The 27,849-nt window shown below is 38.6% G+C and overlaps 1 protein-coding gene across 1 annotated transcript in view; it reads right to left on the reverse strand.

The window, feature by feature from the left end:
* MEGF11 (multiple EGF like domains 11) overlaps positions 1-27,849 on the reverse strand; it is a 4,956,374-nt gene that overhangs the window by 4,308,906 nt on the left and 619,619 nt on the right. Inside the window, exon 2 of the mRNA XM_044077861.1 lies at positions 21,910-22,019. The gene's annotated coding sequence lies outside the window, so the exon portion shown is untranslated. The remainder of the gene's footprint in view (positions 1-21,909; positions 22,020-27,849) is intronic.

Consider the following 27,849-nt stretch of genomic DNA (forward strand, 5'->3'; position numbering starts at 1 on the left):
AGGACTGAGCCCTGTGGGACACCACTTGTGACAGGCTTTGAGTCTGACATGGCGCCAGCAACTCTGACCCTGTGGGTTCTGTCACTCAGCCAGTTTGCAACCCATCTTGTAATGTATGGGTTAACATTTAAGCTGATGAGTTTTTCAATGATACCCGAGTGGGGTATTGTATCAAAGGCCTTAGCCAGATCGAGGTAGGCTGTATGGACTGCCTTTCCCTCATCAATGGCTTTGGTGACTGTTTCGAAAAAGTCAACCAAGTTTAAAAGGCATGATCTGCCTTTGACAAAGCCAAACTGGGTTGGATCCAAAGTCTGCAAATTCCCTATGTCTTTATTTATGAGGTCCATTATGATCCTCTCCATGGCTTTGCAGATAAGACTTGTCAAGCTAATGGGCCGGTAATTTCCAGGGTCGGTGGAGGCACCGCCTTTGTGAAGTGGGACCACAGTTGCAGTGTGCCACTCCCTGGGTACGTATCCAGAGGTAAGACTTTGATTAAACAGCTGTCCTAGCTGTGGGTTTAATTCCTCATTGAGTTCGTGGAGCACACAGCCGGGGACACCATCAGGTCCCATGGATGCTGTGTTTTTTGCTTTGGAGAGAGCAGTTCTCACTTGGGCATTGGAGATGTTTGGGGGGCTGCAATCGTTTGGTATAGATATCTCTCCTTGTGGGGGGGGGGGAGTTTGCACTGAACCTGTCAGCCAGTATGCTGGCAATGTCTGTAGGATCAGTAATCTTCACATCATTTTGAACTAGTTCTGAGCATATCTGGGAGTTTCCTCCCAGGTTTCTAACATAGCTAAAGAAGGCCTTATGATTGTCTTTTGAGTCTTTAGCTATTTTTCTCTCGAAATTTGCTTTGGATGATTTTATGAGAGCTCTTAGTTTTTTACTTATAGTGATCAAGGGTGTCTTATCTTTTAAGGATTTTGCTCTATCTTGTAGTAGCTTCCTCCTTTTGTTGTAGAGTTTGTTTATGGCTGGGGTCCACCAGACTGGACACTTACCTTTGGTACAAAGAGTCTTTGTTTTGCTTGGGATTGCCTTATCCATGCAGTCCTGCAGGTGCTGGTAGAAGGCATTTGTAAGTGATTCAGCGGCTTGAGTACTGTTTTCCGCCGCTCGGGGCCTTAAAGGAGACCACACTAGTCTTTAGAAGTGTGAAGTCGGCTTCGAGAAGTTCTTTACTGTGGTCTTTTTATTTCAGGTGGGGTGGAATGAGGACCTCCAGCGAGATTAGTTTGTGATCTGATCTCACCAGTGAGGGGTATACTTCCGGTGTTGAACATTGTGCTCCCATGTTCGTGATGATGAGATCAAGTATGTTATCTCCTCTTGTGGGATGGTGACTAGTTGTTCCATGGCATTTGAGTTTATGAATTCCAGGAACTTTTGGGCTAGGGTGTTTGGGCTTGAGTAGTGTTCCCAGTCTATATTAGGGTAATTGAAGTCACCTAGTATGATGGTGTTTGGTGATACATTTATCCCTCTAGTGTTTTCAGGAAGGCCATGTGAGGTTCCTGAGTTTGTGAGGGTGGCCTGTAACATGCTACAATTTGCAGAGCAGTCTTGCCTATGGTTAATTGCACCTGGATGGTCTCCGATGCATCGTGCGTTGCCACCAGTCTTGAGGTGTGGGTGTCCTTGATGAATATGGATACCCCCCCTCCTTTCTTAGTATTGTCCGGATTTTGGGGCCGGAACGCATGATATGAGGTAAAACCTGATAGTGCTGGGGTGCTCTCAGGAGCCTTGAACCAGGTTTGTGTCACAGCACAGACATCGATGTTCTCCATACTGAGAAGGGCTTCGAGTGCGTGCATTTTGTGATTTAGACTTCTGGCATTGAGCAGCATTACCCTTAGTTTTTTTCCTTTTTTGTGTTCTAGGGTGGTAGGTTTAGAATTTGAGCCTTGCCTAAAAAAGGCACTATGGGGGTGGCAAGAGCCTTTGCCAATATCCGGAATCCCAGGGGTGACAAGTGCAAGCCGTCCCTTGCGAAGCAGCGTGGCTTGTCCAGCATGTCATCCCAGGCAGACAGACACTGGATCCCTTTTGAATGACACCAGTACTTAAGCCAATTGTTAAAGCTGATCATCTTATCTCTGTATTGTGGCATCATTCTTGGTGAAGGTAGGATACTGCTCAAGGTCAGGGTCATACCTGCCTGGGCTACATAATCAGAGAGCTCCTCAATGTCTCTTTTCATGTAGTCCAAGGAGGTACGTCTCAGGTCGTTTACACCAGCATGGACAATGACTGAGTCGTATTTGTACCTGCTGTTGAGAGACCTGAGTGCTTGCGTTATGTGGCGGATTCTAGCGCCCGACAGGCAGCTTACTGTGACCTTCTCCTTACTCAGTCTGGTGAGCGGACGTCAGTGTGTCTGACTATGGAGTCACCAATGACTAGTGTGTCTGGCATTGTGTTTGGCCTTAAGGGCTGTGACTGTTTGACACTCTGACTGTGAGGTCTATGTGTTGCAGGTGTTGTGTTCTGAGGTGGTGGTTGTTTGGGTGTCTGCTTTGGTGGCCTCTGCTGTTTTGGTAGATTTTTGATCAGAGCCTCCGAGTATGTCTTTGTGTGTTTATGTGTATGATTTGAGGTTGTGGTGGTACTATGTGAGACTGGGTCTATAGTGTGTGTGGTAACCTTCTCCTCCTGACTGGTCTTGCCAGTCCTATGTTGAGAGAGCTCAGCCTCCAGTTTGGCCGTATAGTTGCATCTCTCGCATGTATTTGTGTTTTGTGGGAGGAGGAGAGGGTTGTCTGTGTACATGAGGCAATTGTAACATTGCCTCAATATTCCCAGGTTCACCAGCTGAGCAGGAGAGGACACTAGTAACTGATCCCTCGACATGCTAGAAGGAATAGACAAAAAACTTTAAAAAAGATTCCGGGGGATGTGGGTGACAGAGAAATGGGGGTTTGCCTTTTTGGGGTACTATCTATGACAAGAGTGCCGTATCAAGTTAATAAGTACTGTAGGAGCAAGTGCTAGGTTTAACAGATAGAGAATAGTCTACTTGGAGTCAAGTAGAGATGATCCTTTTAGTTCTAGGATATGCTGATTAGATCAGTAGTATAGCTCAAGGAAGGTAGTTTTAAGGGAAAATTTGAAGAGTGGACTTTAGGTAGCCCGAATAGTTTAAACCTGCTTGACCGGCACTGCCCTAGTGTGCAACAGTGGCAGCTCAGGCTAAATCAAGGCTAATTCAGGCGTAAACGCTTTATAGCAGGGGCTGGAAAAGACAGGAAATGACCCAAAATGGCCAATAGACTACAAGTTACTGCCTTAAACCACTCCTCTAAGGACAAACAGGCAGCTCAGTACTCCCCACTCTCACTGGTGAGTAAAGAAACTTCCCCCTGACCAAACAAGGAAAATGGAGAAACACAGGAACCAAGACAAAGCCCAGGGATCAGCAAAATCTGGTCTCTGGAACACTAGTTAGAAAAGTATGGAAAAACAAGGATATTTTTTGTTTGTTTTTTTCAAGTTTTTTTACAGAAAAGCAGAAAACACAATAAATGCTATGATTTTCGACTAAATGCTATCAAAAGCTAGTACACTTGAGTGTATTAGCCTGTAGTTTAACTTTTAGGCAAAACTTAAACTAGCAAGTGCAGTAAACAGATTTAGCTTATAAACACAGTAAAAACAGGCTTTATGCCCATATGACCTGAAAAGGGAATATCATGGGCTATGGCTAGGAGTGCCAGACAGTAAGCTCTGGGCACTACCAACTGCTGTATACTCTCATCCTCTAGCCTTCCCTCAGGTGTCCACCCTCTATACAGTATCCCTTAGTCCCAATATACAGATTCCCCCTTCCCATGAGAATCAGGTACCTCACTGGCTACTGCCCTCAGGCCTTGTAATGTAGGGTCTAAGACCTGAGCCTGTCTCAACTCTCTCTTTGTACCACTTCTCAGCTCCCCTTCCACAGGAAGTCTGGCATCCTATGACAGCAGTGCCTCACTGTGAGCCTGGGTACTACTACTCACCTCTGCCCTTGCAGTTACTCGGTCCCAGGGAACATCAGTACCCACAAGCAGAGCCCTTAGTCAACATTATACTGTTTACATAACCTTTCAAACATATGAATGAAGCTATCAAAATTATCCCCCTCTGGAAAATTGTGGAAGAAATTTACTGACTTTTGTTGCTTCCTTCTCCATTACCTCCATGACCCCGGCGAAGAGGAAGCATCTCCTTCTCATATTGCCTCTGCCTCTCCTTCTCCTCAGTCTCCAAACATCATAGATTCTCATTTTCCTCAGCCTCCAGATGTCTCAGTCTCTCTGTTGGTTCTATTTCCAAATGTTTGGCCTCCAGTTAAGGTCTCTAACTCCAGATGGATTTTAAGTCCTCTGTGGAAAGGTTGAACTGTCCATTTTCTGAAAGTTGTACATCTCCAAGGCCAGCCTGGTTGTCCTCCTGATTGCTGGTATGTGATGCAGCTGTACCAGGACTGCAATCATTTCTGCTTTAGTCAGACCTTTAGCATGGCACATCTCAGCCAACTGGCTCCTCGTCAGCTTGCCATACTCCACTGCTGACATGCTTGCCTGCTCTCCCTGACTAACTAAGCTAACAAAAAAATAAAACAATTGTGATAGGAAACTCTGAATGTTCAGTGTGTGGCTGATTGAGAGTACAAACACCTTCCTTAGTGACCACTGTTTACAGGCTACAGGAAGTCAATATCCACAACACTACAAGTCAGTTAATATGTGATGTGGCTATCCCACCACTGCCAGCCAATTAATATGTGATACCCCTGCACTGGCCCAGTAATCAAGGAGCCTCAATCCTCACTTGTGACAATCCTGTACATACATACATACCCACACTCACACTTGCACACAGAAATGTCAGCACTTGAAATGATGAGTGACAAAAAGCTGAAAAAAACCCTAGAGAATAGTGAATCTCCAAAATTACTCTTCTCATTAAAATTTCTTTTTCCAGGGGGGGGGGGGCAAGCTCCCCCTGCAACCCGCACTCCCCTCTGCATTTATGTATCCCAACTCCAAGATCACCATACCTCGGACAAAAGGAAATATTTCAAAACAAGTCTGATCTTTCGGCCATTAGTGGGTCCTGACATTTCAAATAGTTACCACACACACACACACACACACACACACATATATATATATTATATATATATATATATATATATATATATATATAGATAGATATATATATATATATATATATATATATATATATATATATATATATATATACACACACACACACACTCACATAAATGTATATGATAACATCGTAAAAATGCATGATGTCTGGTACACTGTGTTGATTTTTTTGGGTTTATCTACATTCCTGATGTACCAAATATCTACTCTCTTGGCACATCATTAGCATTTTAGCTACATTCTTGGTGCATAAACTTCACAGTTACTAAAGTTCCTCTAAATTCACTATACTTGATGCCCTTGCTAAAAACTGAAACAGAGGTTTGCACATTGCACATGCAATATGTGGACAATAACACATTATTCCATATACCCTAGCCTTCCTAAAACCTACAGAATCAAAGGAAACTCAATTAAAAATAAAGAAATCAGAAACATAAACCACATTTCACTACAAGGTAAGATTACACACCACACACAAGATTTATAAATGCAAACCTCTAAGACACTACGCAGCCAAACAGACTTCATTCTACCTATCTAGAGGAGCTAAAATAAACTAAAACATAATTACAGTACAACATGAACAAATCCACATGTAAACAATACTATACCACTAAACTGAATCAAACTAACAGTACAAAACATTTAAAGATTATCTCAAAACTACAACAGAAATCTACTTATGAGAAATTCTACTCATAAAAGCTATGCAAACTACTTAAAGCCCTATTAAGTAAAACCTAACATAATTAATATAGCTCACAAAAGTTAAAAGCAAACACACTTATCTAAACACAGAAAAGATAACGAAATGGAACATGAGGCATTCTTGTCTGCATGACACACAAAGGATTAGACAACTCAGTTCACAATTCTAAAAAATCATGCATCTCTGTGTTGTAACAATACCAAGATGCTATCAGCCAAATTACAAATCATAGGTTGGTACTAGGCTATCGGCCCTAGGGCCTATACAAGCCTAGCCATAACAATTCCCTGGCTATTTCTTCCCACAGTATTTACTTTCCTGAACCCCTGTCTAGCAGGGTGACTGACATGATCCCCGGGGTGAATTTCCTATCTCCCATCCAATCATCAAGGTTCCTCTTGAAGAGGGCCAAAGAGACACTCTGCTTGACATGTATGGGCAGCCTATTCCAGGGTCTGTGGAGTCTCTGGGTCAGGAACCTATTCCTCCAGCATATTTTATTCATTGTGATGACAAGTTTTAGATCCCTGGAGCATGTGTCTCTGAGGGACTGGGATTTCTTTAAGTGCAGCATGTCCAGCACAGATCGCCTCTGAGTAGACAATATGCGACAGAGTATAGGTGGAGTTTTTTTAGATGGTCAGCATAGGGCATCTGCTTTAGACCTGTGATTCATTTAGTTAGGTATTTCTGTGGCCTTTCCAGTTGTTGCAGATGTCTTGAGAGGTACATACCAAACGGGGCGTTGTATTCTATAATGGGTCTAATAAGGGATGAGTACAGTGGGACAATGACCTCCTTTTTTATGGATGAAAAGCCCTTAGTGATGAGGTGTACCACACAGAATGATTTCCTGACTGTTGTGGTGAAGTGGTTATCGAAGGTGAGACAACTGTCCACCTGTGTCCCTAAGTCTCTTATCACACTTTCGGTGTTTAGTGTACTGCCACCTATGTGGTAATTCACGGGTACATGCTTTTTCCCAAAGGGGATAACTATACATTTTTTGGCATTGAGCTTGAGCCCATGGCACTGGCACCAAGCATTTGTTTCTTTAAGGCCCTTTTATTGAATATCCACATCATTTGGTGATTCAATAATGGCTCCCAGTTTGCAGACATCTGCGAACTTTGTTAGCCAGTGTCCCTTAGTGTTGGCCTGTACTTCAGAGAAGTAGATGCCAAACAAGAGTGGTCCCAGGACTGAACCCTGAGGTACTCCATTTGTCACTTGTCTGGAGCTGGATTTGGAGTCAGCTACTTTTACAGTGTGGGTTCTGTCAGTAAGCCAGTTGGCAACCCATTGAGTGACATAGGGATTAACGCCCAGCTTCGTAAGTTTATTTATGATTCCAGAGTGGGGGATGGTGTTGAAGGCCTTGGTGAGGTCCCGATAAGCTGTGTGGACCACCTTACCCTATTCCACGGCTCTGGAGACTGATTCGAAGAAGTCAATCAGGTTCAGGAGACAAGATCGTTCCTTCACGAACCCAAACTGCTTGGGGTCCAGTGTTTGAAGATTGCCAATGTCTTTGTTTATAAGTTCCATGACAATACGTTCCATGGCTTTGCAGATCAGTCTCGTCAGACTGATGGGGCGGTAGTTCCCGGGATCCAAGGTGGATCCCCGCTTGTGGAGTGGGATAACTGTAGCTGTGCACCACTCAGTGGGCACGATGCCTGAGGTGAGGCTTGATTAAACATGACACTTAGGTAAGGTGCCAGTTCATTTTGTAGTTCATGTAGTACACAGCCTGGGATGTCATCTGGTCCCATGGGTGCTGTATTCTTAGCTTTGGAGAGTGCGTTTTTTACCTGTGTGGCCATTATTACCGGAATTCGGCAATCTTTCGGTATTGAGATGGGCCCTTTAGGGGATGAGAGGGGGTGAAGTTTGCACTGAATCGATCTGCCAGGATATTGGCAATATCCTTAGGATCAGTATATTTAATGCCATTCTGTTGTAGTTTAGAGCAGATCTGAGCATTACCATTTAGATTCTTGACATAGCTATAGAATGCCTTGTGGGTCTTTGGAATCTTTGGCAATTTTATTTTCATAACTAGCTTTGGAGTATTTTATGAGGGATCTCAGCTTCTTACTGAGGCTGGTAAGGGAGTTTTTTGCATCCTGGGATTTTCCTCTTTTCTGAACAGTTTCTTCCTTTTGTTGTAAAGTGTATAACCATAATAGGCATGTATAGCCCACCAGGCAATAATGTTCCCACAATTGAGCACATCCTACAATGTATTTCATATAACATTAGCCATGAAACCATCATTAGGGGTGATTTCAATATCAACTGGATGACATATAACTCAGAAAACCCCAGCAATTATATCAACCTTTTTGGCTTCACACAAATTATCCAATCTCCTGCCAGAATGGACAAAAAATTAACTGTCTATCCTAGACGGCACCCTGACAAACAAACCCTCCCACTATCAAATCACACGCTGTTTACCTGACAGCCTTAGTGACCACATACCTGCCTATCTCCTCAGGCAACACACCAACCCTACCAAACATATCAGTTAACGCCAAATCCATAACAAGAAAAAATTCAACCCCCAAGATCCGATAAACACTCTGAATAAAATACAGCTGGTCTACTCTTAAGAACTTGTCCCTAGAAACTGCTGTAGAATACTTTAATAATACTTTCCTTAATATTCTTAACAGTTTGGCACCTCCCAGAACAATCCATGTAGAGGCAAGCTATGTCCCATGGCTGACTAGCAAAACAAGAACCCTCCTTAAGCTAAGAGAAAAGGCTTGGGTCTTATGGAAAACAAACAAAACTCAACCTAATTGCTTAGCATATCAACAAATCAGGAATAAGGCCAAACACCAAATTAAACTAGATAAAAAATACTACATCAACATACAATTTAAATATCAAATAAACCCACAAAAATTCTGGACCACCATCAAAAAAATCCTCCATACTGGACAAACTACAACCCCCTCCGCTAACATAATAATCAGCTCAGGGTCCATTGCAGAACAGTGCAATAAATATTTTACAGAAAGTATTCTATCACTAACCCAAAACAACCAACAATACCCAGCATCATCACCTAAGGCAACCAGCAATAACAGTGATGCTTTCTCATTCCAACCCATACCCACCAAAACCATAGAAACACTACCAAGAAAACTCAAACCTACCATAATAGCAGCCGATAATTTACCATCTTAATTTATAAAAACGTCAGCTGAAGCCATTTCCTACCCTGTACCAATACTGATTAACCTATCTATTGCCGAACAACATGTCCCATTAATTTAAAAAAAAATCACACATAATACCCCTACATAAAGGTGGAAAACTAATTGAACTTACTAGCTATAGACCCATTGCCATTCTATCCCCACTATCTAAACTCTTAGAAAGGTGTATTCTTTCTCAACTTCGGCATCATCTCACTAACAATAGCTTACTGGCAAAATCCCAACATGGTTTCAGACCCTAACATAGTACCACTACAGCACTCCTCAGCTCTACCAGCACCATAAAACAATATAGAAATAAAGGGAAAAATAGTTTCATCAGTCTTCCTTGATATATCTAAAGCCTTTGAGCCAGTTTCTCATTTCAAACTCCTGACTGTTCTCACAAACCTAAAGCTTAGCCCTTCCACTCTCCTGGTTCCAAAGTTACCTAACAGGCTGTCAGCTAGCAGTAAAGTGGTTATAAGACCTCTCCCCCAAATCATGCTAGGAGTCTCACAGGGTTCCATTTTTGGTCTTCTTTTCAGTATTTTTATTAATGACCTTAATACTGCCACCCCACTAGTTTCCATAATTCAATACACAGACAACTCTATCTTACATGTGCAGCACCTACTATACAACAGCTCCAAGATATAACTCAGAAGTCATTCACTCAAACTGAATCATGGTTATCTAACTCTCAGCTCATACTTAACTCCAACAAAACCAAACTGATACTTTTTCAACCCACCCACCCCTCCGATCCCCTACCCACCTTCTATATCACTGCAACCAACAATACAAAAATTACCCCAACCCTTATACAAAACTGCTAGGAGTTACAATTGATAATAAACTGAGATTTGACTTACCCATATCACAAACAATTAACAAAATACACAAAAAATGGGAACTCTTTATAGAAACAAAAAATTATTAACAGATAGTTCTAGAGTAGCTATTGCCAGAACCCACCTACTGTCAACTCTCCTCTATGCCTCACCTATTCTTACCAACCTTAAAAAGCAGACTTAGACAAATTAGAAAAATGTTAGAACAAAATAGCAAAATTTGCCACAGACTCTTCACAGAGGACACACCACTGTCACACTAAAAAAAAAAAAAAAACCTCTCCTGGCTGGAACTGCTACAACTACTAGGTTATAACCAGTGAACTATGGCCCACAAACTACTGTTTCAACCTGAGAAAATTCCTGCGCTTTTAAATATGCCACAACCGCATTCTAACATACGTATGCTTCGCTTAAAAAACAAATGACTACTACAAGTCACTAAATCTAAAAACACTGCATGGGAATTTCTACATTCCTGCCAAATCGCTAAAACCTGGAATTTGCGCAAATTCCTCGATCTTTTAGAACTATCCCCAGTTCAACCCAATGTAAAAAATTACTCAAACATCAGTTATCAGACTCATAGCTCTGCTCATGTAATAGCCCTGGCTAACTGTGAAAAAATATAAATATTTCTCTCTCTCTCATAGAACTATCTCACTAACATGTTATTATGTCACACATTCACTTCTTTTATTATACCTAGCTATCCACTATCACACTAACTTAAATAAAAAAATGTATTTCATAACTCATTTTCTCTATCAAAATCTTTTCTCTTCTTTTCCCTCTATCTTCTCATCCTGACCTTCCTCCCTTCCTTACTCTACCTTTTCTCGTGTCTTCAATATAATTGAACAGAAAGCCTTACAAAATAAGTTGTTTATTCTAGCCTCCTTTTCTTTTACTGCTAATTGTAAATTACAACTGCATAATTAAGTTCTGTAAGTTACCATAGTTCAGTGAAAGCCACATTACAATAAGTACCAATGGACCAGTCTCTCCTATATTGCACATCTATATTGTTGTCATTTCCTGAGAACCTCAGCCATCTCTACCTGATTTGATCTACTCTATATGTACTTTACAGTACAAGATCTCTGTCATGTATTTTACCAGCATATAAAAAGTATCATTATGTTAATGTTATTATTATTTACTGTTACTATGTGGAGCTTTTCTCCCCGGGCCTTCACTGAAAATGGGTTTTCCCAGTCATACTCTTCCGATACACAAAAGTAAAAATAAAATAAAATAAAATAAATAAATAAACAAACAATGTAATACAATTTAAACTCAATACCACTGTATAGCAGACTAAAACTAAACAACAGTACAGTACCAACAAGATGCAATAGTGCAATATATTTAAACTCCATAGCATAGCAATTATCAGAGCAAAAGTGCTAATTTCAGCAATGTGTCCAGAAGAAGTCCGGCCAGTAAGTTAATAAGCCAAAAAAGACAATGATTTCGCTATATGGAATAAGGCAGTCATAAAAATCAGTTGCAGTAGCACAACTAGGTTGTCACAAAGAAGGCACTGAAATTTCTGTCATATATAACAAGGATGAAGAGGTTGCCTTACCCTTTCTAGACTAGGCTCTTTTGTTGGCTACTTGATAGGATAAAATAGGTTGTGTTCCCATAAGCAAATTATAGCAGTCTTGGATGATTCTATGTCTCAAAAGACAGATATCTGAACTTCATCTGTTTTGTAAAATGTTTTGTGATAAATCACTGCAAAGTAAGTTGGATTGAGTTAATTGTGAGGTTTCATGTAGAGAAAACTGAAACGGGAATACATATTAGATCTAATGATCCTCTGTTTGCATTAAAAGAGCAGGTGTACACAATACCTTAAGCAAACATATTAATAAAGCAATGCATGGGTGCATATTTATATTTTATATTCTTCAGTTATTATTATGGTGATAATCGCACCACTAAACTAGTGTTGCATGAAGTAAAACAACAATTTATTCTTAATACAACAAATAATTTTTGTTTGAATGTTAACTTTTGCATTAAACCATTTGTGAACAGAAAAGGAACATATAAGATGTAATACAGTCTCGTTTAATAACTTCATTTTAATTGTGTGCAGCTAAATTTTGCTTTTTAATGCTATTTGTGATATGGAGAAGGGTGCAGCATCATCTAAAAACTTACTTCACTTAATTTTCTTATTGTTTTTGTACCATAAACTTTATTTATTTGTGCTGTTAGGTTGGATGTTTTCATATTTTTAGTCACTTTATTTGTTCATTTACAATAATTTGTATATACACACACACACGCATGCACACACATATATAAATATATATATATATATATATATATATATATATATATATATATATATATATATAAAAAGGGTTAGATGGGACCTGAAAGAGCTCATCTCCCTGTTTTACTTCATTGGACTTCATCTTCATCTACTTTTGTGGTTTACTTCATTAAATTTCACTTGGATTATCTCTGTGAATTACTTTGTTGGATTTTATCTAATTTTGTGGTTTATTTTGTTGAATTTTACTTGGATTTTATTAAAGTGCATGTGTTTGCCTGACAGCCTGGTGGCTGCACTTATTTATTTTGTGATTTGTGTCTACATTTTCCTGTGCAGACCTTTAACCTTCACTCATTTATATATATATATATATATATATATATATATATATATATATATATATATATGGAAACCATCCATATAATTAAATGTTCATAATACTGAATGTTTTTCTACCAAAAGAAGTTATCAAAACTCATTTTATCACTTCTGTCAGCACATACATTCATATGTGCATAGGGCCCTTAGGAGCCTAACAGTGTAACCAAAATGTGCTAGTTATGTTAAGTTGCACTTAAATAGGAATAGGAAGGAACTCTGCTTCACATGGATAGGGACTGTGTTCCAGAGAATGAGACTTCTCTGAGAAACATAGCTGTCTTTCTAATAGGTCCTATTGATGTTGCAAGCAAAATTTCGGTCTTTTAATCTAGTAGTTCTGATTTTAAGTTTGTGCAAGACTGGAAATAGTTGCGATCAGGGAGTATGCTCTTTCTTCAATGCAAAGTGATATTCGAGTTGGTATATATAATTAACAGGAGGCATGAGGGGCTTTCAGACCTGCAAAAAACATGAAATTTGTGTTTTTTCATTGTTTGTGTTTCATCCCTTTTGGATCCATGTTTTTTCTTTCGAAGTGTTCGTACTTTGATATTTCCACGTGCATTCATATTTATGTATGTTTGTATGTATGTATGTATATATATATATATATATATATGTGTGTGTGTGTGTGTGTGTGTGTGTGTGTGTGTGTGTGTATGCACACACACACACACACACACACACACACACACACACACACACACACACACACCTGTTATATTGAGATTTATTGGATGCAGTATGAGGGAATCCTTGAATACTATGGCAACACTTCCACCTTTTTTCTGTTTTCAATCTGACTTAAGTATATTATAGCCAGGAGGAGTAACATCATTGTCTGTGATGTGCAGTTTCAACCAAGTCTCTGTTAAAATGGCTATGTCTGGGGAGTAAAGAGAGAGGATAGCATGAATTTTATGAACCTTATTAACGATACTTCTGAGATTTACATTTAGAAGTCACAGAAGTCAATAGTGTGGGAAGAAGTGGCCAGGGAATTGTTATGGCTAGGCTTGTATTGGCCCTAGGGCAATAGCCTAGTACCAACCTATGAACAGGTCAGATCCCTTCCTAGATATATTAAATATATTTTGTATATGAGTATGGGTTGAAGGGTAGTGGTAAGGCCCTGGATTTCGGTGGATGTTTGCAATGTGTATTAGAATTTAATAGAGTTTGGATATTTGTTTGTGATACCTGAGTGAAAGGTTTTGAATTTTTTTTTTGTTGTGCCTTGTTGCTTAGATAGCATTGTACAATACTGGTAAAATCTAAGGTAATACTGCACTACTGCTTGTTGCTGAAACTAGGTTTATAAAACCTGAATGCACTTTTTTTAATTGTTGGTGTTGTTGCATTTCTGCTTCTTACTGATTACTGTATTATTATGACACTTAAAGCTACTGGTCTACAGTACTGCACTGGAGAGTACAAGTTACCCATGTGATATACTTTTATTACTTGGCTGACTGCTACACTTATGCTACGCAATGAAACTACTGGTTTTATAATTACTGCACTTAAAACTACTCATTTAGATTATCTCTAGCTACTACAGTTACTACACCTGGACAAAACTATAAAAAAGTGGGGCAAAGGCCCAAAAATATGGACTTTTTTAAAATATTGCTCTTACAAACATAGAAAGTCAATAGAATAGCAGGTTTTCCATTAGCATAAATGTTCTGAAGGGTATGAAGTCTGAAACTCAAATGTAAGTCATTATCTTTTAGCTTCAGTCTTTAATTATTTGCCACTAATTTGCCAGAAAACCAAGAATTTATGAAAATGGACCAAAAATATGAGGCAAAAATCTGGACATTCTGCGAAAATCTGTACAGCTGAGAGGTATAACCTGGATCCATGCGGTTAGTCTATCCCTTGCTCACTGTTTTTACTAGCCGTGTAACTTTTTTGCACTTTTGAATACTGCAGTAGTCCCAACTCATATTCTTTTATCTTTTAGCCATACTCCGTATTATCACTGTTTTATAGTCCCATCAATTATCCCCATCTGTTACATACTAAAATAATTTATTTACCTAACCTGTTTTGTTACGCCTCTTCATCTACATTAGCCAATATGGCATTTCAATCAGCTTTTGTCCCTTCTGTAGCCAACCTGATAGCACTAACTAGGTGTTTTTGAGGTAGTGTAGCTTACTGAAAACTCTTTATTGTTACCTCACAATGATTCTGTATGTGCGAGGTACAAGTGTTTACTTAACCTGGAGGCTACCTTCTCACCACGGAATATATTCAGTGAGCACAACATGCATATACATACACAGCACAGAGGACTTCCTCTAAACCAGCTTACACTGAGGTTCTAAAGAGAACACTGCCAAAGCCGCCAAAGTTATAGATCAAGAAAAACTCAGCCATTAGTTCACACAACAACACACCCACCTTCACCCTTCATACTCACAGTCAGTTAACATGCCAGTAAGAATCACAAAGGTGCAAGCCCCAAGCATTTGTTTACATATGGACACCACCCTCACTAGGCTAGATAAGAATAAGGTGATAGTTAATGGTCTTTCAGGAGCCAGGATATGGAAACCAGCAAGGGCACTTATGTCTCTACTTCCTGACAAATATGATTATGACCAGATAGAAGTCCATGGTGAGGTGAGTGACCTTAGGTGATGTACCCAGGTGGGCATGCAGATGGTTATAATTGAGCTTGGGATGCATGTGTCTGAGGTAGGAAAGACAGCGGTCTTAAGTGATATTTTGAGATCACCCAGTATGATGCTAGCAAGATAATTGACTTTAATAATTATCTACATAGCTGGTGTCATTCTAGAGGGATCCAGTTTATGTCAGCTTGAGATAAGATGGCTGACAAACCCTTCTGCTTTGCCAAAGATGGTCTGCATCTCTCTTACCAAGGCTTTCTGGCTAAAGCATTTGCTGCCTCAATAGTGCCTTTTTAGGCAGAGTCCATCTGATGGACATTACAACCTAGTAAATTCTAATTTGGAGCACAGTATTGTGGCTCTACCCAATGCCAGGCATCTACAACTTTGAACACGTTTATATGTGTGTAGTTACAGAGGCATGACTTCACAGCATATTTTTTACAAATAACACTTTTATAGATTATATTTTTTGCAAGTAACACATATATTTATAAATAGTATTTAGAGTTTGTATTCTTTAAATGCCTGAACTGACAATTAGCACTCTTAGATATGTGATTGATTCTTCAATTTTCATTTGCTGGCAGGTAATTTTATATTGCACTTTTAAATTGTATATTTTGATGGGATTGTAGCAGTTGCTCCTTTTTACACTGAGGAAGAGTCCTGTGAGACTTGAAAGCTTTGTGTTTTTTTCAGTTTTATTAAAGGATTTTGATAAGCTTGCACTGCTGTTTTTCTTATGTGTTTGTCTATCGTTTCACAGCAGTACATTTAGCTACCAGAGCATTTTTGTTTTTGTTTTAAAAATCTAGACATTTGAGAAGTATGATGCTTTCCTTTTGATGAAGTGTTTGTATCCCGCAATTCCATTGGAGTAGGTGGGTTACATAATTATGCATGCGAGTTTTATGTTAATCAGCATCCAGATTTTTGGCCAGTTGTACCTACTTGTCACTCGCCTTCTTCCAGATATTTGATATTTCCAGATTAAGAGGCATGTTTCAGTGCAAATGAAAGCATTCCTTCTATTTCCGGGTATAGTGCCTATCACATATTCAGACATACTGGCAACTGTAGTGATGTAACAGTATTTGTCAAGGATATCATTACCTCATGCTAGATTCCTCAGGACATCAAATTTGAATCCTTTGATGTCTAAATCACTGTAAACAAAACCAATTACTACTTCATAACTAGCTATAGAACACCTTCAGTGTTTATTTCTGAGCCTTCTGATCATGATAGCCATCTTAACACATTAGCTGAAGCCCCCATTAATCCCTATATCTTTCTAGTAGGGGCTCTTCAACGGCTGTCAATAAACTGGCTAACATACACTGCCAATAGCTGGAATACCCAATGCTTCCTTGACATTGTAAATACTAACTCTTTTTTACATATAGCTAACCCTCCAACCAGGGACCAGAATATCCTTTATCTAGTCCTCACAAATATAACCACTTCTTGCACATGTCCTTATGTATCACATTGCTTTGTTAAAGAGAACATAAATTACAGACCTTTTCCTTTAAAATTGGTTTTACTTCCCCTGCAAATAACTCTGTGTTTAAGTCTCAAAAGCAACCCTTCTTCAGTTACTTAATGACCTAAACAAATTCCTCTGTATTCTTCCTCCAATTGATCCATTTGCTAAAGCTGCTACTCATACCTTTGACTTCTACTCCCTCTTAAATAGTTGTATTGATAAGGCAGTCCCTATCCATGCCCAATATAATGAGAAATTTAAAAACAAACCTTTGTGGTAGAATACCTGCAAAACTAAGATAATATGAGAAATACATTTCTCAATGCTTATAAGAGATCTCATTCTACCTACCTTAATAGCACTCTTAAGAAAACTAGTAATGAATTTAAGGAACCGTTAGGAAGCCCAAATATAAGTATGACTTTAAAATAGTAACTAAAGCCAAAAATAAATACAAATTTTTGTTTAATTATGTCAAGAAATCAAGAACTAATACTCAATAATGTTCATAGCTAGTCCACAATAATACTGCCGCACTCTAACCCAAAGGAAATAGCTAATATCATAGCTAACAGATTTAGTGCAAATTTTATTCTGCTCACAGTCATACCTATTTCACAAGTTCCACAATCTCAGCCACCCAATTTGACTACAAACAAGTTCTTTCAGCCTCTCACAAGCTAAGACATCCATAGGTCCTGTTAATATATCAGATTTCCAGATTATCACTGCCAAATATAGTCTATCTAAGGCCACAGTTAACCTCTTTAAATCTAAGCTTCTCCACTGGTTACGTTACACAAGCCTGGCAAGTGGGCATTGCAATGTCATTGCACAAGGGTGGCCCAACTATGGACCTTGATAACTATAGACCTAGTAACAGCACTAGATTCATGTGTAACGCTATGGAGAATATTGTCAAAGGCCTCATTAACATGAACATTGAAAATCTCTTAAGCCTGGATCCTCACCAGTTTTGGTTTGTTAAAGGAAGCCCAACCTCTTTAACATCATTAATTTCTTTGAAAAAGTAATAGAAGCAGTGGATAGCTGTTATGCAGTATATACAGCATATAACTGTATCTCATTAAGACCTTTAGACTATTCCTCTTGCAAACATTGTTGACATATGTAAACCTGAATAGAAATTTTTCTGTCATGCAGTAAATGCTAACTGGTTGTCTGACAAAACCCATGTCGTTAGAGTCACAGATGCCACTTATGAAAGCAAAAAAGTTACCAGTGGTATTTCACAGGGCTCAGTAATGAGCCCCTCCTACTTGGCATCTATTTCTCAAACCGTTCAAACCAACGCTCCTGGACTATGATTATTTAAGTTTACAGATGACTATAAAGTGGATGTTGTTATTCAATCTTCATAAACCCTCCAACATGAACATCCTACCATTTAGTGCAAGAACACTGGCCTCAAACTAAATGCAAAACATGTAGCATAGTTTATTATGGTAAACAAAACATTTTCACATATAAATAGGTCACACACCCCTCTAATCAGTCACTTTGTAAAGGACCTAGGCACTCTTGTTGTTGATTCCTTGTCATTTGACCATCATATCTCCACAGTAATTTGTAAAGCCTTCGATCTTGCTCATGTAATTTTGAAAGGCTTCTCCACTAGAGCCAAAGAAGTCTTAATTCCCTTACACTACTATCTCATCAGACATCAGATCTGATTGAATATAATGCACCTTTTGGCAGGTATTTGTCTAAACACATCACTCAAGTCAAGACACCTCAGAGATTCATAACTAAAGTCAGTTATGAGGACAGACAGGTCTCTTATGGACTCCTCTATGGAGACTTGTGTCCAGTCTTTCAAACCAAGAAAGACTCAACCCTCTTTGATTTCCTGCTCCTTCCCAGAACAAATAATATCTCAAATATATATTTAAAGGACATAAAACTTCAACAACAGATAAACAAGACATATTGGTGTGATAGATTCATATCCCAAGGCATCCTTCACCTTTGGAATAAATGTCTACTGCTTCCAAAGTGAACCTAGACAACTGGATATGCAGCATGATATTTTCTCAGTCTAAACTGTCTTGCCCTACTGCAGGCAGGAAGGAAATTTAGATTTTTTTTTCTGCTAGGCTTGTAATGGTCTGCAAACTGATTGCCAGGTACTTATGAACCTATGAAGCTATGAACAAATAAAAATGTTTTCATCTCTTTATGAAAAAAGCATCAGCACAATTATTGCATAAAATGGATAAATAAATGACTAGCATGTAGTATATCTGTGGAGCTTGTAGGAGTCTGAGTGATTAAACACTACACCTTCAAACACAGAAGGCCTTCTTAACAGGGCTATCAAAAGAAAGCCTGGCTATATTACCAGTGGTACTTGCTACTTTATTATTTGATGGTAAAATGGACCTGTTATTCCTTATTATACCATAACTGTTTTTACTACATTTGGTATTTATAGACACAAAATTAACTACTTAATTCCTTATATGTGACTGATGAAATAGATGCATTACTCTAATGTGCATGAGTATTACGATTAGTCAAATAAGATATCACTAATCCTTCACTAACAACTTATTTTGCAACTTGCTTTAACTATAAATCTAACTTAGAACTAATATAGTACTCTGAACAAACATATTCTTCATCTTTAACGGAGATAATCCAGAAAGCTTGAGTCAGGTCTTGTATCCCACCTGTGAACCAGAGGGTGACAGGACTAATAAGGAACAGAGCACAAAGGATTAGTCCAGATAAATTCACTCAAGCTAGCAGCTCTAGGAGACTGTCTCTCTGCTCTGATACCCTTATGTGGGAGGACTAAAAATACCTTGTTCAGGTTTCAGCTAGTTTATTCAGTTAAGTAAGTAGACAGACAAGTGTTCTTAATCTAAACAAGAACAAAGCGTCTTTAAATTCATTTACTCTAAGGGAGCTCAGGAAGTTTCCTCTGTAACTTCCAATGGGCAGAGCCTAAGCTTTTTGATAGAATCATGTCATAACATAGGTTCACAGGTTCATAGGTGTGTACTAGACTAATAGCCCTGGGGCCTTTACAAGCCTAGCCCATAAGATTACACTGGCATTGTGCCACCCAACTTTAGTTCCTAGTGTCTCTGTCGAGTAGAGCCACTTGAGTGATCCCCGGGGTGAATTTTCTATTTCCCATCCACTCATCAAGATTTCTCTTGAAGAGTGACAGTGAGGTGCTCTGTTTGACATGTATGTTCATATCTCTGGAACCATAATGGCTATTAAAGAAGTGTAAATGGCAAACTCATTAGCAAAAACTGTTTTTACAGTGATAGTATTCTTTAGGTTGTAGGTCTTCAACTGGACTTTATAAGTCACAGTAATGATTAAGATTGTAGTATTTTGTAAACAATTTACAATATCTCAGCAACAACTCAAGTTACACACACAATGTCAGCAGCATATTCGTCAAGAAACTGAGAGCTTTCCTGTATGGCTATGCAGTTGTGTCTGTGTTAAGATATTTAGAAAAAAAAATAACATTATGAGAATATAAATATATGAACAATTAATGTATTTTTACCCGCACTAGAAAGAGGTCAAATATCAATATAGTTAGGTTTGTCATAAGTAGGATGTAACTATGGAAACACCTGGAGTCGTCACCCAGCTGTAAAGATTTAACAAGGTGTCTTTATTCCTCCCACATGGAGGGTATCAGTGAGAAAGTCTCCTAGACCTGCTAGCTAAAGAGATTTTATCTGGACTAATCCTTTGCACTCTGTTTCATTTTTAAAAGTTCTTCAGCTGCTACCACTTGGCCAGAGGTATTTCTAATTGTAATTACTCTTCGGTATGACACACAGGTATACCGTCTTTTATGTACTTAAGAGGAGAGCATTCATATATTAACAAATTATTTACTGCTACTCCTTCGACAACATCCCATATGAATTCTTATACACAGTTACTTCTGAAAATTAAATACTATTTCTGTTACATGTCCAGTCGAATGAAGGAAGAGCAATTATCTATAAACTGCTCTCACTAATAAACACTACCCATCAAAATAAAAAGATATTGATCAAAAGCTTTACATATTTCACATATAAACAATGGCAGGGCACAGTTCATTCCTCAAGTGTGGTTAATAAAACTGCTTCTTGATTGCACTTTTTTGTGATAAGTTTGTGGCACCTGTTTGCTGGTCAGACTTGTTTTGTACACACACACACACACACACACACACACACACACACACACACACACACACACACACACACACACACACACACAAACACACACATGCACACACACGGATTTGTTGAGTAAGTTTGCTTTTTGTGACATGCACATTTTGTAGTTCTCTACATTCTGCTGCTGGAAAACGTTATTGAAGTCTGGTGCCACGTTAGAGAACTGACTTGACCCATTATAGTTTCTGGCAGTATTCTGATTTATTCACATAATTTTGTTAGGCATTTAATTGTTTTGGTATACTTGTACTGAAATTCAATAATATCCAACTCACATACTTTAACTATACAACAATACTTGTTAACCAACAGTGACACACAGCAGGTGCTGTCAAAGGAATGTGGACAGTGTAAGAAAGCATAATGGATGAAAGAACTGAGATGCACACTTCAAACTGACCCACATTCCAAATATAAATATTCTCTTCCTAAGGAGAATAGTCTACTAAACAGTGTTACAAATGTCATTAAGGCATAGAGTACCTAAAATGTTTTATAAAACACAGTTACATTTAATGTAAAAACTATCAAGAGTGCTAAATGTGATTTTAAGTTGCCCTCCATGCTATACATCACATTTTATTCCAACCTGCTCTGTTCTACATTGGTTCTAATCACACACCTGTTCTGTTCTACATTGGTTCTAATCACACACCTGCTCTGTTCTACATTGGTTCTAATCACACACCTGCTCTGTTCTACATTGGTTCTAATCACACACCTGCTCTGTTCTACATTGGTTCTAATCACACACCTGTTCTGTTCTATATTGGTTCTAATCACACACCTGCCCTGTTCTACATTGGTTCTAATCACACACCTGCTCTGTTCTACATTGGTTCTAATCATACAGTTGTAGGGCACATCAGCTTTTCTTTTTCTTCTGCAAACCTCAAACAAAATAAGTGTTAAGTACTCACTCTGCAGTTGATAATCACATGTTGTCATCAAATGTTAAACCTCAAATCTTTCTTAGTGAGGCAAGGCAGGGCATGGTTCATTCAGTTTTAATGCACAGTTGTTTGAAGACCTAAAACAAAATAAAGACATATTTTATCCCAGACCTGCTTCAATGTGCAGAAAGAGATCACAGAAAAATTAAGTGCTTTGCTCAGTATGACATGACAGACAAGCAGAAAAACACTATGCAAACAGGTTCAAATGATTCAGACCCAGAATGTATCTCATTGCCTGCATTTGATTAGCAAATCCCTCAGGGAAATCACACCTCCCACTTTTGATCTATATTGGACATACCTATCAGTATGCGGTTAATAGCCATACTTATTAGCTCATAGTTAAGATATAACATTAGATGATTAAAAAAAAAAAAACACAGCTATAGAAAACCTTAGATCTAAACAGTGGTCTAGTGTCTCCCAGAAATGTCACACATTAAAAAAGAGTTCTTCTTTAAAGCTATTATCATGAGGAAATGTTTGCTTATTTATGGACACTAATACAGTGCATAATTGCCATATGGGCAGCATGGTGCTTTAGTGGTTACATCTCTGCCTCACATCCCCATGGTCTGGGGTTCAATCCTGACTTCTGCTATCAAATTTTGCATGTTCTCCCCATGGCTGCGTGGGTTTTTGTGTGGTACTCCGGTTTCTTCCAAGTATCAAAAAAAAATGCTGGATTGTTAACTATTAAACTGTTTTTTATATATATATATATATATATATATATATATATATATATATATATATGGATCCCCTTCAGTTTACCGAAACGCCACAATGCCGAAACACAAATCACCGACACCAAAGGACCGACAACACAAAATACCGACAATACACACAACCATACATGCACTAACCGTAACCCAAACCCTAACCCTAAGGTCCGACACAACCGCACACTTACCCTACCCGCACCCTAACCCTAACTCACTTAACCCACCCCTAAACCCACAGTCCGTCACTATCGCACACACACCCTACCTGCACCCTAACCCTAACTCACTTAACCCACCCTTAAACATATATTCCGTCACTATCGCACACTTACCCTACCCTACCCGCACCCTAACCCTAACTCACTTAACCCGCCCCTGAAACTACAGTCCCTCACTATCACACACTTACCTGTCTGCTCCCTAACACTAAATCCCTCACTCTATTGCACACTTACCGAGTCCGTCGGGTTCTCACCTTGTCGGTCATCTGCGTTGTCGGTCCTTTGGTGTCGGTGATTTGTGTTTCGGCGTTCTGGCGTTTCGGCAAACTGAAGGGGATCCATATATATATATATATATATATATATATATATATATATATATATATATATATATATATATATATTTATATATATATGTTGCATTTCTTCTTTCCCTTATAAGTCATGGCTTTAAAGGGTCTAGAAAGGACCAGTCCACTTACCCAGTTAACAAATAAACTAAATTAATACATTGCTTTATCAAAGGAGTACTTTACCAAGGAAAGCACCTATGGATTTGGTTCAAGGCTTTATAGGGAGTAAAATGAATCAGAGAACAAAGTACGTCTATTAAACAAACATATGTTTCCCAGCATCAATCAGTAAGTCAAATAACTCAGTTAAATCACAGTATTCCAAGTGTCGGCTTGGGATGAATTGCTGCGCAGCCCTACTTGCTTCATCAAGGATAGCTTGCACTTCTCATTGCAAGGCCTCCTCATACTGGCTAAAGCCCTTGCTGACCCCATAGTGCTTTTTTAGGCATAGTCAAGCTAATGGATCTCCCAACCTAAAAAAGCAAAACAAATCAAGAGCTAGATTTTTTTATTTTATTTTATTTTATTTTACATTTGTTAACCGGGATGGTCCAGCTGGATACGTGTCCATTTTCAGCGAAGTGCGGGGAGAAAAGCTCTAAATTACATATACAATTTACAAATTACAAATACTAGGAATGTAGCACTTAAGTTATAGGCATTACAAAATAGATAATCTAATAACTGAGGTTACAGACAAGCTGATTGTAGACATAGTACATACATACATCTATGAGGCCTAAGGCATACTTTTCAATTAAAAGTAATAGTTAAAATAACATGTTACCTTGGGTTTAAGAAATTATTTACACAAACAATACCTAGGGTAGCTGACATAAAGAATCTCATTGGTTAAATGCAGAGGGATGGACGGGCAGGGACATTTATTAAGAGTGAGGTGGGGGGATGTGTGGGGTCCTAGTCCAGGTTGGTACAGGGACATATCCAGTGTGATTTGAGGTGGCTTTTAAGTTTGTGTTTAAATATAGTTGGTGAAGACTCTAGGGTAATGTCAGCTGGTAGTGAGTTCCAGTTTTTACCGACAGTACTGTAACAAATATGGATACTCCACCTCATTCCACATCAGGTTTAATACAGTCTAATGTTAGATAGTACCAAGGCTGTGCTGCTCAAGTCTAAGAGTCTAGATAAACTGCCTAACCTTAAAGCCCTCCTGCATTTGATCACATTCATGTGTGTATTATTACTTTAACTTAGTTTAGAAGAACAGAAAGCACGCCATCTATATCAGGGTTTTGAACCTAGTTTGCCATTAGACCTGATGTGGAATGAGGTGGAGTATCCATATTTGTTACAGGCCATATTACCTTGAAGCAAATCCTAGAGATCCACAGACTGAACTTACTAAGATACAAATCACATTAAATAAAACTGTCAGATCACAGCTTATTACAGGACCCCCTCAATAACCCTAAAAATCAGGTTTGATTCTCAATTATTCGGGATGAACTTCAAATGCACAGGGAGACTAACTAGCGTTCAATTAACTATTATACCTATACCTCAAATATAGGTTATGCTTAAAAATTCTTTGATTTCATAAACAAGATTTCCCTGGACTAAATACTAAAAGAACCCATTAGTGTACAAAATATTCCTGACATATTCTTACAAACATAGCATTTATATGCACTATGCTACTGGTATACCCTTCCCCAGTTAAGTATGACCAGAAAGTGGTAATCTTTTTCAAAATCCCCAAATCATCAGATCAAAATATAACAATACTCAACGATTTCAAAGGTGCAAATCTCTTGCAATTCTATGATGAGGTCTCAAAATTCAAGTATAACCATGATCCCTACAAAACACTGACATGGATAGTACTTATGAGAACAAATTTTACACTCTTATACATAAATGTATTAACCTGGCAGTTCCTACCAGAACCAAAATGGGACTTTCAAGAGCAAACCAGCCTGGTGACCCATATGCATAAATAAATAATACAATAAAAGCAAAATGCTTCTTAGAATATACAGCAAAACTAGACCCACAAATCAAGGTCAACTTCAAAAAGTTAAAGAAACTCAAAAATACCATCAGGAAAACAAAGGCATCCCATGAACTTAGATTAGCCTCAAAAGCTAAGGATAATTACAAGTTCAAGAAATTAAAAAATAACACAGACTATTGCTCCAAATGTATTCAAAATGCCACCGACTTAGTGAATCCAGCAGATGTTGCAAATACATTAGCTAACAATTCAGTTCAAATTTCACCTCTAAGACAATTAAACAAACCTCCATATTCCAAAGGATTTCAAACCCCCTATAACCACAGAAGAACACTTGCTAAAGGTAATTTCAAAAACAATAGATACATCCTCCATGGGAGCTGATAACATATGCAGCTGATTGCTGAACAGCACTAAACACATGTTGATGGAACTGCTTCTGCATCTACTCAACCTGAACTTATGCGTAACCACTGGCTTTGTTCCCCGGGTATGGTGCATAGCAATTCTGATGCTACTTCGCAAGGGTAGCTGTACCATGGACCCCAGAAATCACATTCCCATTAGCCTGACAAGCCTCATCTGCAAGGCCACGGAATGAGTCATAACTGACCTGATTAACTATGATATTAGAAATCTTATAACACTTGACACCCAGCAGTTTGGCTTTGTTAAGGGTAGATCCTGTGCAATTAATCTGGCCATGTTCTTTGACAGAGTAACACAGGCCATGGACAACAGTAATGCTCTCTATACAGCATGTCTTGATCTTGGCAAAGCATTTGATACCATACACATGCTAACATAATGAACAAGCTAATGTGTTCCAACTAACAGGTCTAGGTAGTTAGGTGGACAGCAAACTGGCTAAGGGATAGAACCCACACAGTGAGGGTAGAAGGTGCATCCTAAGACATCATGAAGGTAACCAGTGGAGTCCTTCAGGGAATCATACTAGGACCTCTGCTATTCGTCATATACTTCTCAGATCTCCAAATCAAAAATGGGGACATCTGGTTTACCACGTCTGTGGATGATTGTAAAATATGTGTCATCCACAAATCCCCTTCTCTCATGCAGAAACTACAACTTGAACTTACACATGTTAATATTTGATGCCATAGAAGATTGGGCTAAAACTAAATGCTAAATGCTAAAAAGTGCAATATTGTTACATTTGGTAGACTACCCCTCAACCCATCTTGCAGTAGAGACAACACTCACTCCAAAATGAAGATGTTATGAGAGACCTTAAAACATGGGTAGATAACTCCTTCTCCTTTGATCACCATTTTGTAACAGTGGTTAGGAAATCCTTCTATGCGCCATAGTCGATTGCAAAGGGTGTCTCCTCTAGATCTGAAGTTTTTGCCTCTCTATGTTCTGTACTGATAGGCTTCAGGATCTATCATTACATTATGTGTGTCTAAGTTGATGTCTGACTGATCTAAAAGGAAATGTCTGATCCAATTCTCTATGTTAAGTATACGCCTGAAATGAACTAATGAGAGAGCCAACACCAGTTCATAAACTAAATATAAATGCCAGTAACAGAAAAAAAATGGTTCACATATTGCATAGTATTCTCTGGAAATAGCTTCTTCCTGTAATAAACCCATGCACACACTATATAATGTCATTGGTTGCTTCTGCTTGAGAAGTACGTATAACCCATGTCTTTAATATTTTTTTAAAAAATCTAAATAAGGTCCAATTCTAATTAAGTCTCTAATAGAGTATTATACTTGAGCAAATTATTTTGTTGTACTACATCTGTTCATGCAGTACTACCTTCATTTCACTTAGGTTTCTAGTTGACATCCTCTGTGCTCTCTTCAGCACCATGACCTTCCATTTTGTAGAAGTCCTCTAATGCAACTGCAGCCATACTAGGACCTAGCAAAATGGCACAGTTATCTTCATAGCTTTGGAATACACTCCCTGGATTTATCCCCCCTAGTGTGTAAGAGACAATCATTATTACCCTCCTATCAATGGATTCTACCTCCTAGATAAACACCCTACTAGCATATAAGAGAGGTTCATTGTTATCTGTCTTTCAATGGATTCCACTCCATAGATTTACAGTTTAACATCTGGCTTAATTATACTTTTGCCCTTACAATCTGTGCCAGATAGTTTAGGTTTTCTCTAATAACCACAAATCCTTTTCCTTCTCCATATTTTTTAGTCTGATTCCCCTGAGGTAAATAATCTACCACCCTCACTTGTCCTTCGCCAGGTGTAACATCATGCAAGGAAGGGCTGAAGTGAAGCTGCCACTTCCTAAACTGTGCCTCTAGTCTTCTTAGGTCTCTCCAGCTTACCCCTTCCCATATGGTACTACCCATAGCCAAGAAGCCATCAGCACTGAGACTGATCCAGTTTTCCTTTCCACACTAAAGAATGTTGACTGGTTACTTTCTGCTTTGGAGCATAATAACATGTCTTTGAATGACTGCATTGTGTGACATACTGCAGTGTTTTGAGCTAACACAGTGCAGTGTAATTCTACCTAGTTAAAGTATTTCCATTCAAATACTTTACAACATTCAAAGTTATTTTGGATAAAACTATTTATTTCAGATCCTGATTCTGTACGAAGGACACACATAATGGTTGCA

The sequence above is a fragment of the Protopterus annectens genome, chromosome 7.part0 (assembly GCF_019279795.1).
Source record: "Protopterus annectens isolate FY-2018-M chromosome 7.part0, PAN1.0, whole genome shotgun sequence".
NCBI lineage: Eukaryota > Metazoa > Chordata > Ceratodontiformes > Protopteridae > Protopterus > Protopterus annectens.